Below are 23,926 nucleotides of genomic sequence, written 5' to 3'. Positions count from 1 at the left end.
GCTAAGTGTGGCCAGTGGACTGAAGAGTGGAAGACCCAATGGAAGTGAGGAGAGAAGCATCAGTGGGAAAGAGGAGAAATGACCTGATGCTAATGCTTCTGGGAGGTAGATTCACGAGGGTTTGGTAACTGGTTGTGGGCATCAGGCCAGGGTAACCGAACAAAAGTCGTCAAGGATGATAACCACGTTTTGGCTTGGCAACTGTTTGAATGGTGGTGCCACTCATTCAAACTGGAGGTGAATGAGAAGGAGCAAGTTTATGGGAGACCTAAGTGTCGCTTGGGTCTCACTGAGTGTGAGGTGCCTCGTGGACATTCAAGTGGACATATACAGCAGCACCTACCTGTACAGGTGACAGACAGGTGTGTCAGCACTAAATAAGAACTCCTCAGTGTGTGTGCGCACACACACACACACCACATATGTAAGCACCACCTCTAGAAAGGACCACTGTGACAGTGACAGATGGTGCATTCAGAACCCCTGAAGTGACATCCGCAGTGTAAAAAAGCCTTTCTCCTGACAAGTAAGTATGCTGCTAGCCCTCCCTGGGTATGGGAACCAGTGATGCCAAGGGTGATAGACACCCAGCCCACAGATGGAATTGTTCAGGAAATATTCCTGAGTCTTGGGCAGAGCTGGGCAAAGATCCAGCAGGTAATGTAGAGTAGAATAATGCAAGCCAGCAAAAAAGAGTGAGAAGGAGCATCCAGAGAAAAGAGGAAAGCCAAGAGAGCGTGGTGTTTCTCGATTAAAAAAGAGCAAATACTTCAAGGAGGAGGAAGAGGTCAAATGGTCCCTTGCAAGAGTGACCAACAGTACCAAGATGTCACGGTAACAACCAAGAGGTGTCCGTTGGACCTGACAACAAGGAGGTCACTATGGCCCTTAGTTGGACAGCTTCTAGGCAGTTGATGGGCAAAAAGCCAGATTACCGTGGACTGAAGAGTAATTAGAGGTAAGAAAGAGAACTCTCGATCAAGACATCTGCCTGTGGCCAAGACAAGAGAAATAATGTGGCTCCCAAACAGCAATGTGAATTTTTGAGTACGAGGAATCTGACCTGGTCTAAAGGAAAAATCACAGGAATCCGTGGTCTGCCGCCCAGACAGTATCAGCCCATAGAAATCGTCACTGGGCTCCCCAGGCTGGGGTGCCACTGCAGAGCCACACCACATGCCCCAGGCCCAGCCAGACAAATCATATTCATGCCTGGACAGGGGTCTTATCCATTGGTCCCCAGGAACCCTCCTTAGATAACAAAGAACTGTATCTCCTGCACCTTCATAATCTCAACAGTAACATCAACTATTTCTATGCACCTAGACTTTAAGAAGCACATAGTTTACATTTGGAGAACATTATATATTCTTTAAAAACAATCCTATGCCATAAAAACAATTATCCACATCTTCTAATTGAGGAAAGTAAAGATCAGAGAGGTTAAGGTACTTGCTCCAGGTCACACAGCTATAGGATGGCAGAGCCAGGATGCAAGCCCACATTTGTCTGACCCTGCTGGAACCCCTCTGCTCCCCACAAGTCTTGCTACGCCTTTACTCAAAATTGCCCAAGTCCTCCTGATGCGAAAATAGGGCAAACTGTGCAACTCATTAAATCTCTGAGGGAGAGAGAATTGTATAGGGGCTTGATCCTGGCCTGGAGTCAGAAGAAGCAAGTTCAAACTCTGACCTTGGGTGACTTATTCACATAATTTCCCTTGACCTGTTTGTTCACGCATAAAAGTGGGGCAGGTGTTAACCACCATTGATGGTGTTGACCATCAATAACAAAAGATATTTGAATACACACTGCCAATATATATGCTTTTATTTATCCTCTCATTTATAAGGCAGAAATGTGTGTCTTAATGAAGAAATATTGTACGTATTAAAAGACATAAAAATAAAATATTTAAAAGGATGAGATAAAGACAAAATAAGGAATATTAAATGTCCTATTGATCATGATGGCTTGATACTATCATTAGCTAATACCTCAAGGCAAATGTGAATTGGGGAAAAGACTGATTTATCATCATAATAATAGGTGGTAATCTACAGACCAAATATCTTGATAATTTCAAGACACTTTTCACTGACTTCTTACCAGGTTAAGTGGAAGAGTTTTCATTTTTCCCTCCTGATGGTGGTTGATGGAATCAGGGAGCACTGCTGTGTCCCTGTGGCCGCCTGGACTGTATCAGAGGTATTACCTTCAAATGGCAGTGTCTTTGCAGAGTGTCCATTTGGTGAGGGATAGTTTCATTTAAAGAAGGAAATAGAATTCATAAATCTACCTACATAGGCACATGTATTTGTTTCCTGTGGCTGCCATGACAAAGTACCACAAAGTACGTGGCTTAAAACAACAGAAATTTATTCTTTCACAGTTCCAGAGGCTGGAAATCTGAAATCAAGGTATCAGCAGTGGCACACTCCCTCTGAAACCTAAAGGGGAGAATCTTTCCTTAGCTCTCCTAGCTGGTGGGGTTTGTCAGCAATCCTGACATTCCTTGGCTTGTTGATGCTTCATTCCAATACATGCCCCTGCCATCATGTGGCTGGCCATCTTCTCTCCATGTGTCTCTGTGTCTCTTCTCTTCTTATAGAGACACCAGCCATAGTGGATTTAGAGCCCCTCCTGGTTCAGTACGACCTCATCTAACTTAACTAATTGCATCTACAAGGACCCTATTTCAAAATAAATCACATTCTGAGGCACTGGGGGTGAGGACCTCAACAATTCTTGTGGGACCCAATCTAACCTATAGCAGCACACATAAATATGCTGAAAAGAAATAAAACAGGGAAAGCAGCTTTGTCCGTGCTACGGACCTCCATCTTCCTCTCAGACAGGGGACATACTATACAAGGACCATGACCTTCTGATGCATGGAGCAAGTAAGGATGCCATGTCAAGCCATATGTTAATTTATTTATTTATTATTTTTTTTAATTTCTGAAATGGGCAGGTACGTCTGGGTGGCTCAATCAGCTGAACATCTGACTTCGGCTCAGGTCATGATCTCACAGTTCATGAGTTCGAGTCCCACATCAGGCTCACTGCTGTCAGCACAGAGCCCACTTCAAATCCTCTGTCCCCCTATCTGTCTCTCCCTCCCCCAGCTTGCGCGCGCTCTCTCTCTCTCTCTCTCTCTCCCCCAAAATTAAACAAAACATTTTAAAAGGGGGGAAAAAATAAATTCCTGAAATAGGAAACCCACAAAAAATAAATTCCTGAAATAGGAAAGAACAGCCTGAGACAGAGAGGACAGGAGTGTGAATTCACTCAGTGAAGGGAGGTGAATGCTTCAAAAAAAGGAGGGTCGGCAGGGACAGCTGGAGTCAGAGTCACTATGATAATGTCTACGAGGTGCCCACTAAACTTCACGACAGGAAAATCACAATGGCCCTTAGTTTCTTTGGTTTTTCACTAACATCTTCTTCTCCAACTACAATGGATAACCTTGCGTCACCTGTAGGGTGCAAACACTTTATTTTAGAGATTTCTGTCCTAGAGGAACCAAGGCTTCCTTCCAACTTAAAAAGTGTAGTGATGCCATGAAAGTCCCTGCCCCAGAAGTTACTTCCAAAATGACTAAGAAATAAGATGCTATGAAATAATATCAGATTGAATTGCATAAGAATTTTGAGAGGGCAGAAATGGGAGACATAAAAAGGACACCTGAATATATTATCATATTTATTTTTAGCTTCGGGGCATGCCTACAAGGAAAAAGGGTAGAAAAATACTGTGTTGAAAGAAATTTGAGGGTTTTATTACTAATCATTAGTAGTAATCTAATCATTAGTAGTTTCCCACTTACTGTGGAAGGCAGCACAGTGTACTGTTTATGGCATTAGTTTGGAGCCAGACTCCCTAGTTCAATCTAACCTCTGACACTTGCTAGCTGTGTAACATTTGGTTACATAATTTTTGTGTGCCCCAGTTTCCTCATCTGTAAAATCTGTTATAATAGTACTGCTTAATAGGATTATTTTGCAAATAGATATGTCTTAAGTGTGTAAAAGAGTGCCTGGCACATAACAAGAGCTATGCAAGGTTTAGTTGCTGTTGCCATAATGATGATGATGGCCAATTTCCTGAGCTTCTATAATGGACTAGACACTCTGCTAACCATTTGGCTTACCTCCTCTCTTATCGTCACCATGAAATAGCACAGTGATTAAGAGAATGGGCTGAGATATCAGACTTCAAATCCAAGTTGTGTCACTTACTCACAAGTCTCTGAACATTTCCAAGCTCTAGTTTCCTTCTAGGCCTATCAAATAATCCATGTAATCCATCTAGAAGAGCACCTGGTAAATAGTTAATGTTCAATTAATGCAAGGTCTTATGATTCATGATTCATACTGGTCCAGGGTCTCACAGCTGATGTGGACTTGAGCCTGGCCTAGAAATCAAGTCATTTATGTGGACACCATGTGCTATGATAGGCACAACTTAGATCTTTTGTCATTCAATCCCTGATACTTCATGATGCTATAACAATCATTGATTGACTGGGTTCTCACAGCAGCAGAAAGGATAAATTCACAAGAGCAATGGAAGTCGCATCCTGTCTTTCTTAAAAGTAACATGCTGGCCTGCACTGGCACTGTGGAAAAAACTAAAACTTTAAAATACTAGAGAGTGGAAGGAATTGTGAACTGCCTCTGGACACAGCCCTAAAATTAATTAAGGTGTAGCCTTGGTTGAACACATTATCTGGTCTCTATGGCCCCTTTGAGTTCAGAAATCCTACATTTTTATGAATTTACAATCCAGGTGGGGATATAGGACCAAGATACATAAGATAACTAGAGAACAGTTTGACACCATTTATGACCAAGGGATAAGGCTTCATGAAGGTTAACATAGCCTTTAATTGATGACTTAGACAGTAATTTCTAAAATACCCAATCATGAGGCCCTTTTCTAAAAGTACAGATTTCGGGGCCACATCCCAGACCAGCTAAATCACAATCTCCAGAGAATCTGTATTTTTAACAAATACCTTTGGTTTTTGATCTATGCACTCTATACCTAGATATTTGATTTAATTAGGGTAATGGTTCAAAGAACAGTATTTTTTAAAAGATCTACAGATAACCAAATGTAACCAAAGCTGGAAACCGCTAATTTATATCATTTAATTGTTGGGAAAAATTTTTTTTAAAGGATCAGATATTTGTACACCCATGTTCATAGCAACATTATTCACAATAGCCAAAAGGTGGAAGTAATCCATTGACAGATGAGCAGATAAACAAATGTAGCATATACATAGAATGGAATATTATTAAGCCTTAAGAAGGAAGGAAATTCTAACACAAGTAACACGGATGAAACTTGAAAATATTACAGGAAGTAAAATAAGCTAGACAAAAAAAAAAAGACAAATACCATATGATTCCACTTGTCTAGAGTAGCAACCTTGTAGAAAAAGAAAGTAGAATGGTGGTTACCAGGGGCTGGTGGAGAAGGCAGAAACAGAGTTATTTAATAGACACAGTTTCAGTTTTGCAAGAGAAAAAGTTCTAGAAAGGACTGCACAACAGTGTGAATACACTTAACACGACTGAACTCTACACTTATTTAAACATGGTTAATATAATAGATTTTGTTACATGTACTTTATCACAATTAAAAATTAAAAAACATGGGGCACCTGGGCATCTCAGTCAGTTAAGCATCTGACTTCGGCTCAGGTCATGACCTTGCAGTTCATGGGTTCAAGCCCCGCATTGGGCTCTGTGCTGACAGCTCAGAGCCTGGAGCCTGTTTCAGATTCTGTGTCTCCCTCTCTCTCTCTGCCGCTCCTCCACTCACATTCTGTGTGTCTCTCTCTCAAAAATAAACATTTAAAAAAATTATTCAAAAAAAATTTTTAAAAAATTTAAAAACCGAAAAGGATGGGGATGGTAAATACATAGCTTGCTTGGCAGCCCTCACCCCCGCCCTGGGAGACATTGCTAATTGATTACTCTATGTTGCCACACAGCACCCAGGCCCTCACAATCCCCCATACAGGAGAGAACAGGGTGTTTAGGAGAAGAAATGAGAGTCAGGGAGAAACAAGGAGATGATCCCCCAAGGGTGCAAGGGAACACTAGGAAGGTAAAAAGACACAATAGATGAAGTCCCCTCGAACACACTATGCGCTGTCTATTCTTCAAAACACTGCCTAGTGAGCACAAGGCCAAATACTCTTTTTCTTTTGCCGTGTGACCATACAGTCTCACTAGGGGGATTAACTAGCTACCGAGGTCTATTGGCAGGTGCCCAATGTGGACCCAGAGACGGCGTTCAAGACCCAGCTGTTCCTGGACCATTGGAGGGGCACCGCCCCTCCGTCCTTGGATTCCTCTCTAAGCTGGGGCCACACACAATTCCCGTGGCACAGACGCACATTGGTCCCTGACCCCTGAGGGTTTCATGTACCAGTAAAGGGCTGAGCTGTCTGAGGCAGGAACCAGTCCGTAAATAGAGGTGTTAGTGAAGGCTTTTTCACGTCCGTTCCATTTGACATTTGGCTAGACTAGGTTTCCACCTTCACGGAGCTGACTTTTTGAAAAGACTAGCCAACACCTTTAAATGAGTCACATCCTCTGGAGGTGTTCTCTCCCCTTCTCTCCTTACAATCCCTTTTGTCTTTTAAACCCAGAGGAGACAAATGTGGTGTTATTCTCTTCAATAATTGGGTTCTCTGTCCTGGCCTAGCAAAGCCAAAAATCTATGAGGAAGGAAGCATGTGGTTCAAGCTCAGGGTGTGGGGGGAGTTTGTCTGCTTGGAGGGGGTTGGGTTGTTCCCAAAATAATCATTACTACAAAGGCAAATCAATGCTTGAAGATTTGCTCCCTGCTTTTGCACTAATTGGTGTGGAGAAGGGAGGAGGAGGGGGATGAGATGCAAAAGGCAGCCACCAGCTGCGAAGATTTGTGATGTTAATTAACAACATGATCAGACAGGAAAACCATAGTCAGGTCTGATCAGTCCCGGGAAGCCCAGACTGGTCCAGTAATGCCCAGGGAGTTGGAGGGATGGAGGACACTGACTGCCTCCCCTCAGGGCTGCCTCTGCTGCCCCAACACCAAGGCGTCAGCACTGGAGCTCAGAGAAGACACCGGAAACCCTCAAATTCCTTCCACTCAGTGCCAAGCAGCAGCTCCCACTTCTAACCCAGAAACCCACTTGAGGCACCTGAGAACAAGCATCATTTAGGGAGGGTTCTCTGTCACAGCCACAACCACTTTGCCGGCTCAGGCCACCACCAGAAAGTTTTCCCATGGTGTCACGGCTGTATTTTATGTCAACTTTAAGTGTGGGTTTATAAGGGAGGATAAATGGGTTAGTGAGCAGGAGAACACCAAGGGGAAATATGGAGCAGAGTTGAGAGTCTAGTGATAAAGAATAATGGAGCTCTATTATTAGTAAAGGAATTCGGCTTTTAAAAGGGAGTTGCAGGTCTGGGCAACTGATAAGTGCACTCAAAAACAACGTGAAGTGCTTGGTTTACATCTCTTCATTTTTCTTACACCCAAAGATGCCATCCTGCCAGTTTACCTGCTTCTTGAGGTGGCAAAGGCAATTTATCTGCTTGCTGCTGTCACTGATATCTGGGGATGTCTGCAGCAGTCTGGGCAAATGCTCTGACACCAAGTCCCCAGGCAGAGCCAGGGGCCAGAGCCCCTGTAGTTCTCTCTCTGCAACTGCCCAGAAATTGCCCCTTCAAATGCAGGCAGTTCCATTAGACACTGGGGGAAAGATGCACCATTTCAATCATGGGGCTTTATAGCTGGAAGTCAACTGAGACAGCATGGCACCCGGCAGCCTCACTTGTTAGGATGGGATAACTGAAAGGTGCAAATGACAGCACAGAGAGACAAATGGTCAGAAGCAGAGCCAGACAAGAGCCCGGGGCTGCAGGGCCCAGCCTGCACACTCCCTATCATCCCAGGCACTGAAACAGCCTGATTCTGCTCTGGTCACTGTTGTCCCTGTGCCTCTGCTCAGCTCCGGCAACCTTGGAGGGGAGGATAAAGAGCTGGAAATCACTTATTCATTGGGAAAACATTGACTGTGAGGCTCTTTGCCATATATGGGGCTAAGTTATCTTAGTGGAAACAAAGTGGGGGAGGGGACTCACAGTCCAGCGGGGACAGCAGATCTATGAACCAAAAATCCACCAGTAATTGTTCTGCTGTGAAAGATGAACACTGGAGTCTGGGAAAGCAAGGAGCAGTCTGCCATGTGAGCTGGAAATACCTCCCTGGAGGCTGTGGTATTTAAGCTGAGCCACAAACCATCCCCCCCCACCCCCCCCCCACCCCCAGAACAACAGCCATTTTCTTGGTCTTCCCTGTCCCCCTTTGGGGACACTTCTCCTAGGAATTTGACACCTTCACACTTGTCCACTGGCACCCAGGACCCAAAGGTCTGTCCTCCCAAGGAATGCCTTTTGGTCCCTCTCACCATCCTTCAAAACTAGCATCCCATCTTATTGGGATGAGAAAAATGTTCTAAAAATGGATGCCAATGATTGTACAACTCAGCAAATTTACTAAAATTCATTGGGTTGTACACTTAAAATGGGTGAGTAGCTTAACATGTAAATTACACTTCAATAAAGTTGTTTTTAAAAATTCCCAACACTGGGGTACCTGGGTAGCTCAATTGGTTGAGCGTCTGACTTCGGCTTAGGCCATGATCTCAAAGTTCATGGGTTCAAGCCCCACATCAGGCTCTGTGCTAACAGCTCAGAGTCTGGTGCCTACTTTGGATTCTGGGTCTCTCTCTCTCTCTCTCTCTCTGTCCCTCCCCCACTCACTCTCTGTCTCTCCCACTCTCAAAAATAAACATTAAAATTTTTTTAAATAAAATAAAATAAAAATTCCCAACATTTTTTCATGTGAGAACATACAGAGAAAATGATAGCATTTATATCACACCCTGGAGTAAACTGAAGGAAATTTAGACTTTAATGGGGAAAAAGTCATTATACTTTGTATATTGTATAATATAAAATAAAATACAAGTTTCAGAAAGGTATGAAATATTGAATTTATGTAAAATTTCCAAATAAAATGTTCTCAAGTGTTTAAGTGAAACACTCAAATCTGTGCCAATGAACAAATTTTTCATAATCTCTTCCCATTCTCTTGGGGTAACAGTTTGGAAATTGTGACATTTAACTCTGAAATAACACTTTTTTTTAATTTTTTTTTTTAACGTTTTTATTTATTTTTGAGACAGAGACAGAGCATGAATGGGGGAGGGGCAGAGAGAGAGGGAGACACAGAATCGGAAGCAGGCTCCAGGCTCCGAGCCATCAGCCCAGAGCCCGATGCGGGGCTCGAACTCACGGACCGTGAGATCGTGACCTGAGCCGAAGTCAGACGCCTAACCGACTGAGCCACCCAGGCGCCCCTGAAATAACACTTTTTAATAATAATCTCTTCAAATGTTCGATGATAGCCATCAACAAAAAACTTTGTTTCCATAAGGAAGCAATACAAATTTTTAAATCATTTTTGTAATCATTCAAAAATCTACATTCAAAAATTGTGTTGGAATAAATCTAGTAACTCTCCCTTCATTGACAACTAATAGTGACACTTTTGTGATAATGTAAACAAATTTCAAATTCAATCAAATTTTTCATGCCAAGGATTTCAAATTGATGATGATATGTAGATTTTCAAAATATACATGAACTATTAGAACAATCAGCTTACAGCTGGCTTGGATATCACCAAAAGGGTGTAGAAGCTGCAAAAATAATTATCCAGCATATGTGAAGATATTTGGCGTTGTATACCTTGGATTGCAAGCCCTATTCCTTGGGCTCCTGGAACACTAACTCCTCAAGCTGTAACCTGGGCAAGTGGAATACCAGCTTCTCTCACTGCTACTTGGGCCTTAATCTTCAATGGGAGGTGGTGGTCCCTGTAACTGGCTACCCAAGTGGATATCCAGAGTGGCACAAGTGGTGGATCGGCTCATAGCAAGACTGTAGGCTTATGGCAGACTCCCCTCCATTCATTCAGATGCCCTCTGAGAGACACCTGAGACCAGCCTACCACCCCAAGGGATGAGGGATCCTGACGTTGGGGGCACAGCCTGTGCTGATAACACCTCCTGTGTTTGGACTCCCAGATAACCTGTGAGCATTTTCTAAGATGCTCCAACTGTCCTCAGACAATATTCATTTTGAGGTCTTGGGGAAAATAGAGGGTTAAAAACACAAATTTGGGAAAATCTGTATTTAAGAAGTGGATAGACAGGTACCAGCTTGGGGAGAAGATAAAAGGGGAGGAAAGCCAAATGCTGAGAGATCACAGAGGTTAAAGAAAGGAATAATTAATGCAGAGGGAGAATAAAGTCTGAGGTGCTATTAGGAGGAGGAGGAGAAGGAGGAGGAGTGAAAGGCAGTGGGCACCAGAGAGGAGTGACTTTTGGTGCCTGGGAAGACAAAGGCTCAAGACAAAGGTTTACAAAGTCACAGTGGGGTGAGGTTGCCTTTGAGGAAAATTGATTCATGACATTTGTTAAAGACAGTAAGGAACACTTTACTCAAGAGGGACCACTGCCAGGGGTTTTGCCATAGGGGGGAGAGACGGGGCTCAATACCAAGCACAAGGACAAATGGGGATTTATAGCAAAGCAGCAGAGTCAGGGGGCAGTGGGTAGAAGATCACTAAGAGGAAATATCATGGCTGAGGGGAATTCTTGAAGGCAGGCCAGGGTGATCAGATATCAAAGAGGGGGGATGAAGAGTTTGATCAGATATTGAGGGTGATCACACACCAAGGGTAGGGGGATTTTTGATAAACTGACTCAGCAGGATTCTTGTTAAAACTGGATTAACTAGGCCAAGGACACAGCCCAAGGTCAAGGCTTAGACAAGAGGAGAGCTCAGAGGAGCCTGACTCAGGTTTGATCAAAGAGAGTCTTTTCAGAACAGCCTAGGACCATCAGGAAGTCACATGCCCAATGAAAGTATTGCTTTTTGATCTTCTGGCCCATGGAAAGGAGGCTGTGAGGGGTACTGGTGGTGGTGCTGGGGAGAAGGGGCCTCTTGGAAAGCCAGACTTAGGAGCTCATGAGGTCAGAAATCCAGAAAGAGAAGTCTCCCTGGGAAGGAAAGAGTTCCTTTGCCCCTGAGTTGGGAGCAAAGGTTTTCCTGTTGGGATGACAAGAAAGAGATTAATGGAGCTAAGAGCCACCAACCAGTCAGTTGGTGCAACAGATGGGGACAGCTGGCCCGTGGCAATGTTCCTTCATTATTCATGTGCCAAGACTTTCTGTACAGCTGCTGTGTGCCAGGCCCAGGGACAACTGAGATGCGGCCCTTTCCCATTAGAAGCTCTGAATCCAGGGGAACAAGGGAATTATTTGACAGAGGCAGCAGAAGTGACTGGGAAATGGCAGGACGCAGTGGAGAGACACAGAAGGAGCACCCAACCCACCCTACTGGGCCCAAGGAGGCTTCCTAAAGGAGGTGGCATCTTGGCTAAGCCTTAAGGAAGAGGAGGGGTTATACAAGAAGGGACAAAAACTACACCAGGGAACTGCCTAGGAGCAAAATGGGGGCATGGCACATTTGAGTACTAACAGTGCTCAATGTGGATGCTGGCACAGAGAAAAAAAAAAAAAAAAAAAAAAAAAAGCGGGGGCAGATTATGGCCAGATAGATAAGGCAGGCACCAGACTGCGAAGGATACTGTCATCTGAGTTAAGGGTTCTGTAGTCTGCCCAAGGTTCTTCCCAGTCTTTGGGATAGAAATTGGTCTAAAACAAAAAGCCCTGCCCTGTCCTCCTAGAGTCAGAACACAAAGACCGTCAGATCCATAGAGGAAAATAATAGGATATTGGGACATTCAGACAATATATGTTTAGATCAGATGGGCAAAGCAAAGTGCCCTGAAGATCAAAGGTTAACTGGGTCTAGCTGTCCTGGTTCTTTCCTTTCTTCGCAGGGATTATACACAGTGCTTACGATCCATGACTACTTTTCCTTAAAAAGCATTTTTGTGTCTTGTTTCTTCACTCCAGAATCTTCTAAGGCTCCCCGCTATTTGTACCATCAGATCTGAACTTCACTGTTGGGGATTTTAAGATCCTCCATTAGCTGACTCACTTCTTCTTTCAACCTAATATGGATTTCCATATCAGCCTTCTCAACATCAATACATTTGTTGATTACCTTAGAACACAAAGACCCTGGACTGAGAGTTTATGGGTTGAGAGAGCTTCATAGCCTAGGAAAGTAAAATAGTGTCCAAAAATATGAGGAGAGTGGACCCACCTCAGGAGCTCAGAGAAGAGAGCTATAAGAATGTCTCACACTTGTACACCTCTGCCTCTGTGCCTTCAGAAACTGCCTGAAGCCTGGTGACTGACAAAGGAAGTGATATTGAAGGAATGAGAGCCCCACATCCGGCTCTGTGCTGACTGCTCAGAACCTGGAGCCTGCTTCAGATTCTGTCTCCCTCTCTCTCTGTTCCTCCCCCAGTCATGCTGTGTCTCCATCTCTCTGTCTCAAAAAATTAATAAACTTAAGAAAAAAAAAAAAAAGAATACTAAATTATGAATGTGAAAATCCAGAGTCAGTAAAGCATCATTGTGAAGAATGTGGTCTTCAGAGCAACAAATACTAGCCAGGTGCTCTTCTGTAGTTTAGATAAACCCTCTGGGCCTCAATTTTCCATGTATACATATCTGGTGGTCATATCTACCTTCTGGAGTTATTACAGAGATTCAATTAAATGAGATACTATATGCACAGAACTCAAAGCACTTAGCACAATGCCTAGAGATAGCTCTCAATAAATAGTAGTTATTAGCATTTATTATAATAATAAAATCTGCAAAAGGGTATACATAGTATGGTAGGTAGATGTCTCTGTCAGGACTCCTAATGCTCTTTTGAAAGGGCGGGCCTACGCAGGCTGACTCCATCTTGTTCTGTGTCCTTCACCTTGACCACACCTCCTCCCGGCGATGCGTAACAGGACTCCGACCCTTCCCCAGCCAATCAGCTGAGGCCACAGCCATTACCTCACCAACTGCCCCTAGACCCCAATAAAACCTTTGTGCTTTTGAAACTCGCTCTCTCTCCCCGGTATCTCACCACTGCGTCAGTGCAGGTAGGGGATTGAGCTTGAGCTAGCTCGAATAAAGGCTGTTTTGCTATTGCATCGGACTCGGCTCCCTGGTGGTCTTTGGGGATCACGAATTCTGGGCATAACACTTTTACCTACCAGCTATGTGGCCTTGAGCAAGTGACTTCAACCCCTCTGTTCCTCATTTTCTTTATCCATAAAATGGGGAGAACAGTATTTACCTCAGACCTCACTATGAAGAATATTATTACTAGTATCAGCATTAAGCCTGAAATAAGAACTAAAGAACAGGGCAAGGAAGAGAAAGCCTACATCCTTCCCCTGGGCTTGGAAAGCTGCTACCTGTCCTCAGTTCTCAGTGGTGTTGGCATATAGACAGACAGACAGCGGAACAGAATACAAAGCCCAGGAACAGATTGAAACATATATGGGACATGATGATATCCTCTCAAATCAGCGGGGAAAGTGAAGTTGAGACCACTGGGCAGCCATCTAGAAAGCCTGGCTCTATCCCTGCATCCTCTTTGATGAGGAAGGCATGAAAAAGTGGGCAGATGAGGAACAGAGGAGAGCCAGAGACTTTTACTATCCATGCTTTTGTAACTTTTGAAGTTAAACTTATTCAAAAGCATTATGTACTTTAAAAAGTTAAAGGGGGGGGTGGGGAGGAGAAGCACATCTGTAGTTCTCCAGAAGTAATGACAGATTGTCCAGAAGAGCCTGGAATCCCACAGATGGGGCTGATTTCTCTGGGAAGTAGTGCTCCATCCTTACAATAGGCTAAGTAACACAGGAACAGTCAGGGCTGGTGTGCAGCACCAAGAAAAGGGAACTAGGGCACTGGGAGGTCTCTCTCGTTGTCCCTGTCTGTCACTGGACATTGGGCCATGACTTCAATGCAAATGCAAGCACTATCTGGGAAGGGACTACAGCGTATGTGCAGGTTTACCCAGAACCACCGTTGGTGTTTGCCAGATTGGCAAAGATCAGAACTACTAACGGTCGACATGTAAGTTTGCCTGGAGAAACAGACACAGGGCCTGGGGAACTGCTGAAGCTGTCAGACCCAAAGAAAGCCAGAAGAGTAACAGGGCAGAGGGAGCACAGTGGGATCCCAAAGACAAGAAGTACTGAGCATTCACTGAGAGAGGGCAGGGAAAAGAGGAAACGCAGAGATGCACTTCCCCAAGCTCACCCTCAGCTGGCCTTGGTCTTCCAAGAGACAGGCCTTCCAAAAAAGCTGGAGGTTACATATAACAATCTCAGAAAAACCTCTCAAGTTTCCATTGTCCTCGGTAGTGATTTAGCTTCAATTGCCCAAACGGTAAAAGTGTACATCCCCCAGACTTGGAAGACACATGGGGCCCTTCATCCCCGCTAAGCCTATCTAGGAGAATTGCCAGTCCTCTGCCCTCCTCCTTCCCTGAACCCTCCTCCAGAGCAGACAGGCCTTGTCCCTATTGTCCCAGCCTTTGATTTGTACCTCCTACTGACACCTCCCTAAAGGACTCATCTCATGTGGCTAAGTTACAAGCAAGAAAGCAGTCTGAAATCAATGTAGCCCATAAACTCTCATTCCCTTGCCTCCACAACAGCTCCAAAGAGCAGAGTCTAAAAGTCAACATATGTGGAAGGCACTGCTGAGGAACTGTTTTAACTTTTTTCTGATTATAAAAGAAACACTCTATTTCTTGCCCTTCTGGGTCTTACCTTGGAAATCAGACACAGTGACAGCATCCTTATAGACAAATTAAGAATACCAAAGAAAAGGAAAATACAAAGAATTTAAACACCAATTATTCTACTAACCAAGTTATTGTTATCATATTAGTGTACGTGCTTCCAATCTTTTTTATTAAAGCCTGGCTGATATAATTCAGATGATATTATCTAATAAGTGAATATGCTATTTAACATTTATCATTTGCTCATGGATTTAAATTACTTATAATTTTTAGTGGTTATATAATATTCCATCCAAAGGATATGCTCATATGCTGAAATTTATTTAATCAATCCCACAATTTTGGACATTTTTTTCATGGTTATTTTTTTTCCTAACATAAATAATGTTTGATAGATAATGCTTTACCTAAAGCTTAACACATACATCAGATCATTCACCAGGAAAAATTCCCAAACTAAGATGACTAGGCCAGGGGCTCCTGGGTGACTTGGTTAGTCAGTTGAGGATCAGACTCCTGATTTCAGCTCAGGTCATGATCTCTCGGTGGTGAGTTCAAGCCCCACATCAGGCTCCACGCTGAGTGTGGAGCCTGCTTAAGATTCTCTCTCTCCTCCTCACCCTATGCCCCCCTGCTCTCTCAAAAAAAAAAAAAAAAGATTCCTAGGCCAAAGTGTACAAATATTTTTAAGTCAACACATAGTGCCAAACTAGCTACAAGAAAAGTTATATCCATTTATACTCCCCCCAGTCCACTGCAGATTTTAACTTTTACTCTATCAAATTCTGAACCACTTCCCTGCTGAGCTGTGGTGCCCAGGACTAGAAAGAAGATGGTGTCCTATCAGAGTGTGATGCCCATGGGATTCACCTGTCCCTCAGCAGAAGCAGATCTGGAATCCAACCTGGGAGGAAGAATATAATGGGATTGTGCTTTTTAAATACCAGTCTCCATTGACCCTGTTTCTAGGAATCCACCTGAGGGTTTTTTCCCTTGACACCAAATATGTGGTATCTTTTTCAACACCAGTTCTCTGATTCTCTAATGCCAAGTGGGCATTCAACAATTCAATTCTGACACTACCCAGAATTAGTGCAGATCCCACAGGCTCAGTCGCACAAGACTGACCGCACTTCATACACCAGTCACAAGGCCCAGGTTGCCACCCAAACTTCTGACTGTCTGGCTATCTCCCCCTCACGTTCAGTAATTTGCTAGAACAACTCACAGAATTCTGGAGATCACCATACTTAGTATTACTGGTTTATTATAAGAACACAATTCAGGAACAACCAAATGGAAGGGATACATGGGGTAAGATTGGGGGCTGCATGGTGTTTCCATGCTCTCTCTGGGTACACCACCCTCTAGCACCTGGATGTGTTCACCAAACCTAGTAGCTCTTTGAACTCCATCATTTAGGGAGTTTTAATAGAGATTTCATTATGGAAGCACAGGTGATTAAATCATTGGCTGCTGGTGAATGAACTCCATCAACAGCCTCTTCTTCCCCTACATAGAGTTTGGCGGTGGGGCTGAAAGTTCTAACCCTATAATCATGGCTGGGTCTTTCTGGTAACCTGCCCCCATCCTGAAGCTATCTAGGAACCCCTGCCTGGAATCATCTCATCAGCATACAAAAGACTAAATTCCAAGAGTCTTAAGCATTCTATGCCAGGAACTGAGGACAAAACCCAGGTGTTTATTTTATATTAACCACACCGCTTCTCCATTTTCTGTTTAGGGTCAATGTGGAGCCCTACCCACTTCCAATTCCAAAGGTTGAGCATAAGACCCAGGCACAACGCTATCAGTGCATCAAATCCCCACTGTACCTGCAGAGGTTGGTCCAGGTATGAACACATGACCCAATCAGATTTACAACGACCCTAAAAGAAGAGATTTTCATGCCTCTCCATGGGGGATGAAGCTGAAAAGATACAAGATCTGGGACTGCTGCAGCCACCTCTTGCTACTATAAGGAAGAATATAAGAATGAATCATCTTGGCGGCACCTGGGTGTGTCAGTCAGTTAAGGGTCCGACTTCGGTTCAGGTCATGACCTTGCAGTTCGTGGGTTCAAGCCCCATATCCGGCTCTGCACTGACAGCTTGGAGCCTGGAGCCTGCTTCAGATTTTGAGGTAGGAATTAAATAGCCCATTTGTGAGAAGTGGGGCATGTTGGGCAGATCAGTGAGTTCAGGAACACTGGTCATAGAAGTCCCTTGAGCACAAGGACTGTGCCTTATTTTCATTACAGTCACCAGCCCCATAATGAAGTAAGAGCTGAGCAAAGGCTGTTTCTGCAGACAGGCCTTTCAGCCTAGGAAGAGAAGGATTCTGTGGAGAATAAGCTTAGGAATTCCCTGAGCCTGCACTGGTGGGTTAACAAGGCATAAAAAACTATGAAGCCATAGGATGCTCAAGTTTGGTTAAAGATTAAGTAAATAGGTATAGAGAGGGCGGGGCAAAGTCCCCACTATACAGAGGGCGGGGCAAAGGCCCCAGTATAGTGAGGGCGGAGCCAAGGCTCCAGGATAGAGAGGGAAGGCAAAGGCCCCAATACAAAGGTATATGAGGTAAATAAGATTGGGTATTCAGGGCGGATATGCCCCCCAACTTAGTACAAACGCAGAAAGCTGCTTTCACAGGAAGGAAGGACCAAGTTAGGTAAACAGGTAAATAGGGCCATAGGCCACAGTTGCCCAGAGTGGAGCTAATTAACAAAAGAAAGGTGCCTTGTTAACCCTGAGGTTACTGCTCTTTCTTGTCCCCTAGACCAGTTTAGGTAAACAGAAGTGGTGCATCACGTCTGCTGTAAACAACTTTTCAACAGACCGCCCAGCACCAGGATTTTGTTTTGTATTAACCCCCAACCCCAAATATCTTCAAGACTCCCTTTCCCACACGTCCATGAGTTAATGTTCACAGTTTCATAATCACTTTGTGCACCTCCATCACCATGTTTGTAAGCCTTCTGGTCCTCATAAAAATGGAGCAAGGACCCTTAATCCAGGCACTTGTCTTTTCCCAGACATCAGCCATCTCTCACGTTTTAATCCTGCATCCTGCTTTCTTGCTAGAGGAGAAAGAACTCTAGACCCGGAGTCTACGACAGGATTCATATGAACAGCAATGATGGCAGGAGACACTGGGCCCCAGAGGACCCTAAGGCAGAGATGGTGGGCTCTGCCTCCTTTGGGCCCCCTGTGAGTACAGGAGCAGATGACTCACAGTAAGTTTGCTGCCAGAAGGCAGCCTGCTGCCACTTAAAACTCCGGTCAGAGCCAGGGGTTCTTGAACTTCAATGTGCAGGAGAATCACCTGCAGGCCTTGCTGAAACACAGATTGCTGGGCCTCACTCTTGATGTTTCTAATTCCAGCAAGTCTGGAAGAGGGCCTGAGAATTTGCATTTCTAATAAGTTTCTGGCTTTTGCCAATGCCGCTGGGATGAAGAGCACGTTTTGAGAACCACACCCTAAGCCCATGGTTCTCAGCCCTGACTGTGCATTAGAATCACCTGGGGATCCTCACGCTCAGAGATTTTGATTTACTTGGACTGAGGAGGGGCAGAGGCATGAGTATATTTCTAATATTCCCTAAGTAAGTCTAATATAAAGGTAGCCTTAAAAAAATCAACTAATTGATTCAAACTAATTCAATAGGGAGAGATTAGTCTTTTCAACAAATGGTGCTGGGACAACTGGATAGCTACATGCAAAAGAATGAAGTTGCACCCCTTTCCTATACAAAAAAGCAAAAATTAACTCAAAATGGATCATAGACCTACGTGTAAGATCTACACTATAAAAACCCTTAGAAAAAACAGGAGTAAATCTTTGTGACTGAAAGGGCGGGCCTACGCCGGCCGACTCCATCTTGTTCTGTGTCCTTCACCTTGACCACACCTCCTCCCCTTGAGTAACCACCCCCTCACCTGCCTAGCAGGACTCGGACCCTTCCCCAGCCAATCGGCTGAGGCCATAGCCATTACCTCACCAACTGCCCCTAGGCCCCAATAAAACCTTTGTCCTTTTGAAACTGGCTCTCTCTCCCCAGTATCTCACCGCTGTGGCTGTGTCGGTGCAGGTAGGGGATTGAGCTCGAGCTAGGTCGAATAAAGGCTCTTTTGCTTTTACATCGGACTCGGCTCCCTGGCGGTATTTGGGGATCATGAATTCTGGGCATAACAGTGACCCTGAGTTAGGCAAAGCCTTGTTAGATATGTCACCAAGACACAAGCAACAAAAGATAAAACAGATAAATGGGACTTCATCAAAATTTAAGACTTTTGTGCTTCAAAGGCACCATTAAGAAAGTGGAAAAAAAAACAATCCACACAATGGTAGAAAATATTTGCAAACCATATATCTGACAAGGGACTTGTATCCAGGATATACAAAGAACCTTTACAACTCAATAATAAAAAGACAAAAAAAAATTTTAACAGGTAAAGGATCTGAATAGGTATTCCTCCAAGGAACATATACAAGTGGCCAATACGCACATGAGAAGATGTTCAACATCATTAGCCATCAGGGAAATGCAAATCAAAGCCACAGTGAGATACCCACACCCATTAGTATGACTATGATCAACAAGACAGATAATTACAAGTGTTTATAAGAATATGGAGAAAACAGAGCCCTGGAACATGCTAATGAGAATGTAAAATGTTACAGCCACTTTGGAAAACAGTCTGGCAGTCTGTCAAAAGGTTCAACGTAGAGTTACCACATGACCCAGCAATTTCACTCCTAGGCATATACCCAAGAGAAATGAAAACATAGGTCCACGCAAAAACTTGCACATGAATATTTCTTTTTTGAGAGAAAGATAGTGCAAGCAGGGGAGGGGCAGAGGGAAAGGGAGAGAGAGAATCTTAAGCAGGCTCTACACACAGCACGGAGCACAAGGCAGGGCTCAATCTCACAACCATGCGATCATAACCTGAGCCAAAATCAAGAGTCAGAAGCTCCACCGACTGAAATACCCAGGCGCCCAGCACGTGAATATTTTTAACAACTTTATTCACAATAGCTAAATGGTGGAAACCACCCAAATACCCATCTCCTGATGAATGAATAAACAAAATGTAGCATTTCCATACAATGGAATATTATTCAGTAATAAAAAGAAATGAAATACTGAATCATGCCACCGCATGGATGAAGCTTGAAAACACTGTGCTAAGGAAGAAGTCAGTCATAAAAGACCACGTATTATATGATTTCATTTATATGAATTGTCCAGAAGAGGCAAATCTACAGAGCCAGAAAGATTTAGTGGCTGCCTAGGGCAATGGGAGGAGGAGCGTGATAGGGAATGACTGCTAGTGGGTATGAGGTTTCTTCTGGGGGTGATGACAATATTCTAAACTTAGATGGTGGTATTAAAAACAACTGAATTGTACACTTACTGGGTAAATGGTATGTCAACTGCATCTTAATAAAGCCATTAAAAAAAATAAAAACCTTTTCTAGGCCCTTTGGAAGATACTATTAGTGATGCCTGGCAGGAAATAAGATCCCGCCATGTTTTCTCACTTCACCCACCCTCTACACCCTAAGAAATATCAAAGTGGGCAATTCTCCTTGGGTTATATTTTCCAGGAACCTGACCTGAGACTATTCCTTCCCTCCCTTGATCCTCCCTTTTAGCCATGACCTATTCCAAACCCTTCCATACATTCTCTGTCATGTAGAAGCTAAAGAAACACAGTGGTCTCCCCCTTATCCACAGCTTTGTTTTTTGTGATTTCAATTACCCATGGTCAACTGCGGTCCAGAAACAGATGATCCTCCCTCTGACATATGGCCATAAGGTCAGCAGTAACCTGATGCTAGGTCACAGTGCCTGCATCATTCACCTACTTCATCTCATCATGCAGGCATTTTATCACCTCATAGCATCACAAAAAGGGTGGGCACAGGACAATAAGATATTGTGGGAGAGACCACATTCACATAACTTCTGCTACAGTATATTGTTATAATTGTTCTATTTTATTTTTATTGTTGCTAATCTCTTCCTGTGCCTAGCTCATAAATTAAACTTTGTCACAGGTGTGTATGTATAGGAAAATACATGTATAGGGTTCGGTACTACCCACAGTTTCAGGCATCCCTTGGGGGTCTTGGAACCTATTCCCCTTGGATAAAGGGAAACTACCATACTTTGCATGTCGATCTTCAAAAATACATGGTCAATACTGACAGTCTACACACTGAAGACACCCTACCTTCTCTAGGCTTTGTTTCCAGGAACATATACTCTGTAAAGGCTTAAGCCATGGTCCCGGGCAAAGTCCCCACCCAGAACCACACCCACCTCAATATCCAGGTAGGCTGAGCTAGTATGTAACAATTCTAGATCATAATAGCAGCATTTCCCACCTTCCCTGCCCTACCCTCAACACTACTCACCGTAGAGGCACATCTGAAAAACCCCTAGAATAGTATTTCTCAACCTATAATGTGCCTACAAGTCACTGGAGATCTTACTTAAAAGTAGGTTCTGGTTCAGTAGATGTGAAACCTGAGAGTCTGCATTTCTTTTTTTTTTTTTTTTTTTTTTTTTTTTATTCAAGTTAGTTAACATACAGTGTAGTCTTGGCTTTAGGAGTAGAACCCAGTGATTCATCTCTTACATACAACACCCACTGCTCATTCAAAAAGTGCCTTGCTTAATGCCCATCACCCATTTAACCCATCCCCTACCCACCTCCCCTCCAGCAGCCCTCAGTTTGTTATCTATATTTAAGAGTCTCTTATGGTTTGCCTCCCTCTAACAGAGGGATTCTGTTATCTTATTTTTCTTTCCCTTCCCCTCTGTTCCACATAAGAGTGAAATCATATGATATCTATCTTTCTCTGACTGACTCATTTCACTTAGCATAATATCCCCTAGTTCCATCCACATTGCTGCAAATGGCAAGAATTCATTCTTTCTGATCACCAAGTAATATTCCATTATGTGTGTGTGTATGTGTGTGCATCACATATTCTTTATCCATTCATCAGTAGATGGACATTTGGGCTCTTTCCATAATTTGGCTATTGTTGATAGTGCTGCTATAAATATTGGGGTACGTGTGCCCCTTCAATTCAGCATTTTTGTATCCTTTGGATAAATACCTAGTAGTGCAACGAGAGTCTGCATTTCTAACCAACACACAGGTGATGCCCATGCTGCTGGTCTGGGAACCACATTTTAAATACTGGGATCCTACCTGGTTCTGATGGAAATGGTTTGTGAATTGCACTTGAGAAACACCCTTCTAATGTCTCACTGCTAAGAGCTTTCTAAAGTATCCAACACATCAAGGGCTTTTGTCTCAGCTTATTAATATTCCAAGGATGAGGTTGGTTGAGCCAATATTACACTGATTAAGACTGTACTCCCTTGAAGCCATTCCCCTTAGCCAGGTGGTGCAAAAAGCAGAATCAACGTCACCTGGAAACTTGTTAGAAAAGCAAATTCTCAGGCTCCACCCAGACCTACTGAATCAGGAACAATGAATTTGAATTTGAACAAGCCCTACAGGTGATTCTGGCACTGCTAGAGTTTGAGACCCCCTTCCTCAGAGTAACAGATGGTGTCTGAACCACATGGCCCTCCAGGTCTGCACCATCCAGCCCTACCCCACCTCCCCGGCCTTCTTTCTGCTCCTCCAATGTGTCTTGAGAACTTCTTAACTGCTATTCTTTTTGACTGCTAAGGCAAAGCAGAACTCTTTAATAAGAAAAGTTGCCTCCATGTTCTGAGTGGGCATAGCATCTAATCATTCGAGTAGATTTTCTTTGGCTCTCCCTTGAATGCTAGAGACACCTGTTTGTCTACAACTTAAAGGAGGGGGCATCCGTTGCCCTGAAAGGGTCTTTTGTGGAACTGGCTTCAACTTCCTCCTCATGGAGTCCCTGGGAACGCAAAAACCATCCCTGGCAGAAGAGCAGAGTCAAGGAGCCTCAGGGAGGAGAGACAGCTAAGCTCTGCCCACTTCCTCTTCTTCTGAGGCAATGTTTTCACAAGTTCCCCTATATCCTGCCTTGGGGTGAAGTCAGTCAGCAGGAAGGGGAACCAAGTGAGAGACTGAACTGGTCACCAGGGCTCAACTCACGCACAGGCCTAAAGGTTGGCAGGAAACTATGACCAAGCCAGTCACACAGGTCCACAAGCTGTGCTTTGGGCCTGAGCACCAGCACACTGGTGTCTTCCATCATCACCTAGGCTGGTGAGTCTCCTTCATGGCTGTGTCTACAGCACCCAGCACAGTGCTGGTACAAGGTAGGAATGCAACAAGTATCCTTGTAGACTGGCAGCCTGCACACTCACTAGATTCACTGAAGCAGCCTCTTCATTCAACTGACCCAGAAGCAAAAGCCCAGAAAGGTTGAGCGACTTCCCCTTAACGTATGGCCCACCAGTGGGAGCCAGCCTAGACCCTGGACCCTCAGACCCCCAGGACCTTCACCCCAGTTAAACTCCCCATGACCAGAATCCCTTGCTTTGCTAGGAGATTCAAGATATACTTGGGTAAACAGTTCAGGGCCTGAATATTTCTTAATATTAAATTTTGAAGTGGAGGAATAGGGCCTCTGAAGAGTCATTTCAATGCAAAGCTATTTTTAATCACCTTGGGTCTTTATAATCTCCCACTCCCAGCACCGTAAATATTGCTGAAAGAATGACACTGGCATTGGGCTGGAGGTGTAATTCAATTTCCCAAACTACATCCAAATGTGAAGAGCTAGCAAAAATGGAACATGGGATTGGGCCCATTTCCTGTAAACACTTCCTGATTAGTGAGAAGGAGTGTGGAGATAATCTTCGTGGCTGGGTTTTACACTAGAGGAAAGACTTGTGAATTGATACAAGGTCAAGCATTTATAAGAAGAGAAAACCCTTGTAATGAAAAAAAAAAAAAAACAGAGAAAGAAAATCCCTTGAATAAGTATAAATATTGATTAGACTCTATATAAAAAGTGCCTGAAAATAAAATGATTTTCTAAAATTACCAGTATGCATTATTTATCATACATGTCACTGAGGTAGGAAAATAGCATATTATAGGAAAGACAGAAGGTTATAGGTTTTTTTTGTTTGTTTT

General features: G+C 43.8%; 1 long non-coding RNA gene across 5 annotated transcripts in view; it reads right to left on the bottom strand.

Annotated features, from left to right (window-relative positions):
- The window catches only part of LOC122240901, a 324,657-nt gene extending 303,528 nt beyond the window's left edge, over window positions 1-21,129 (bottom strand). For all 5 annotated transcript variants that reach the window (XR_006220680.1, XR_006220678.1, XR_006220679.1 and 2 more), the window contains exon 1: window positions 21,059-21,129. This is a non-coding gene — a long non-coding RNA (uncharacterized LOC122240901). The remainder of the gene's footprint in view (window positions 1-21,058) is intronic.
- Between the last annotated feature and the right edge of the window lie 2,797 nt (window positions 21,130-23,926).

The sequence above is a fragment of the Panthera tigris genome, chromosome C1 (assembly GCF_018350195.1).
Source record: "Panthera tigris isolate Pti1 chromosome C1, P.tigris_Pti1_mat1.1, whole genome shotgun sequence".
Lineage (NCBI taxonomy): Eukaryota > Metazoa > Chordata > Mammalia > Carnivora > Felidae > Panthera > Panthera tigris.
This window is presented reverse-complemented; position numbering and strand designations above follow the sequence as displayed.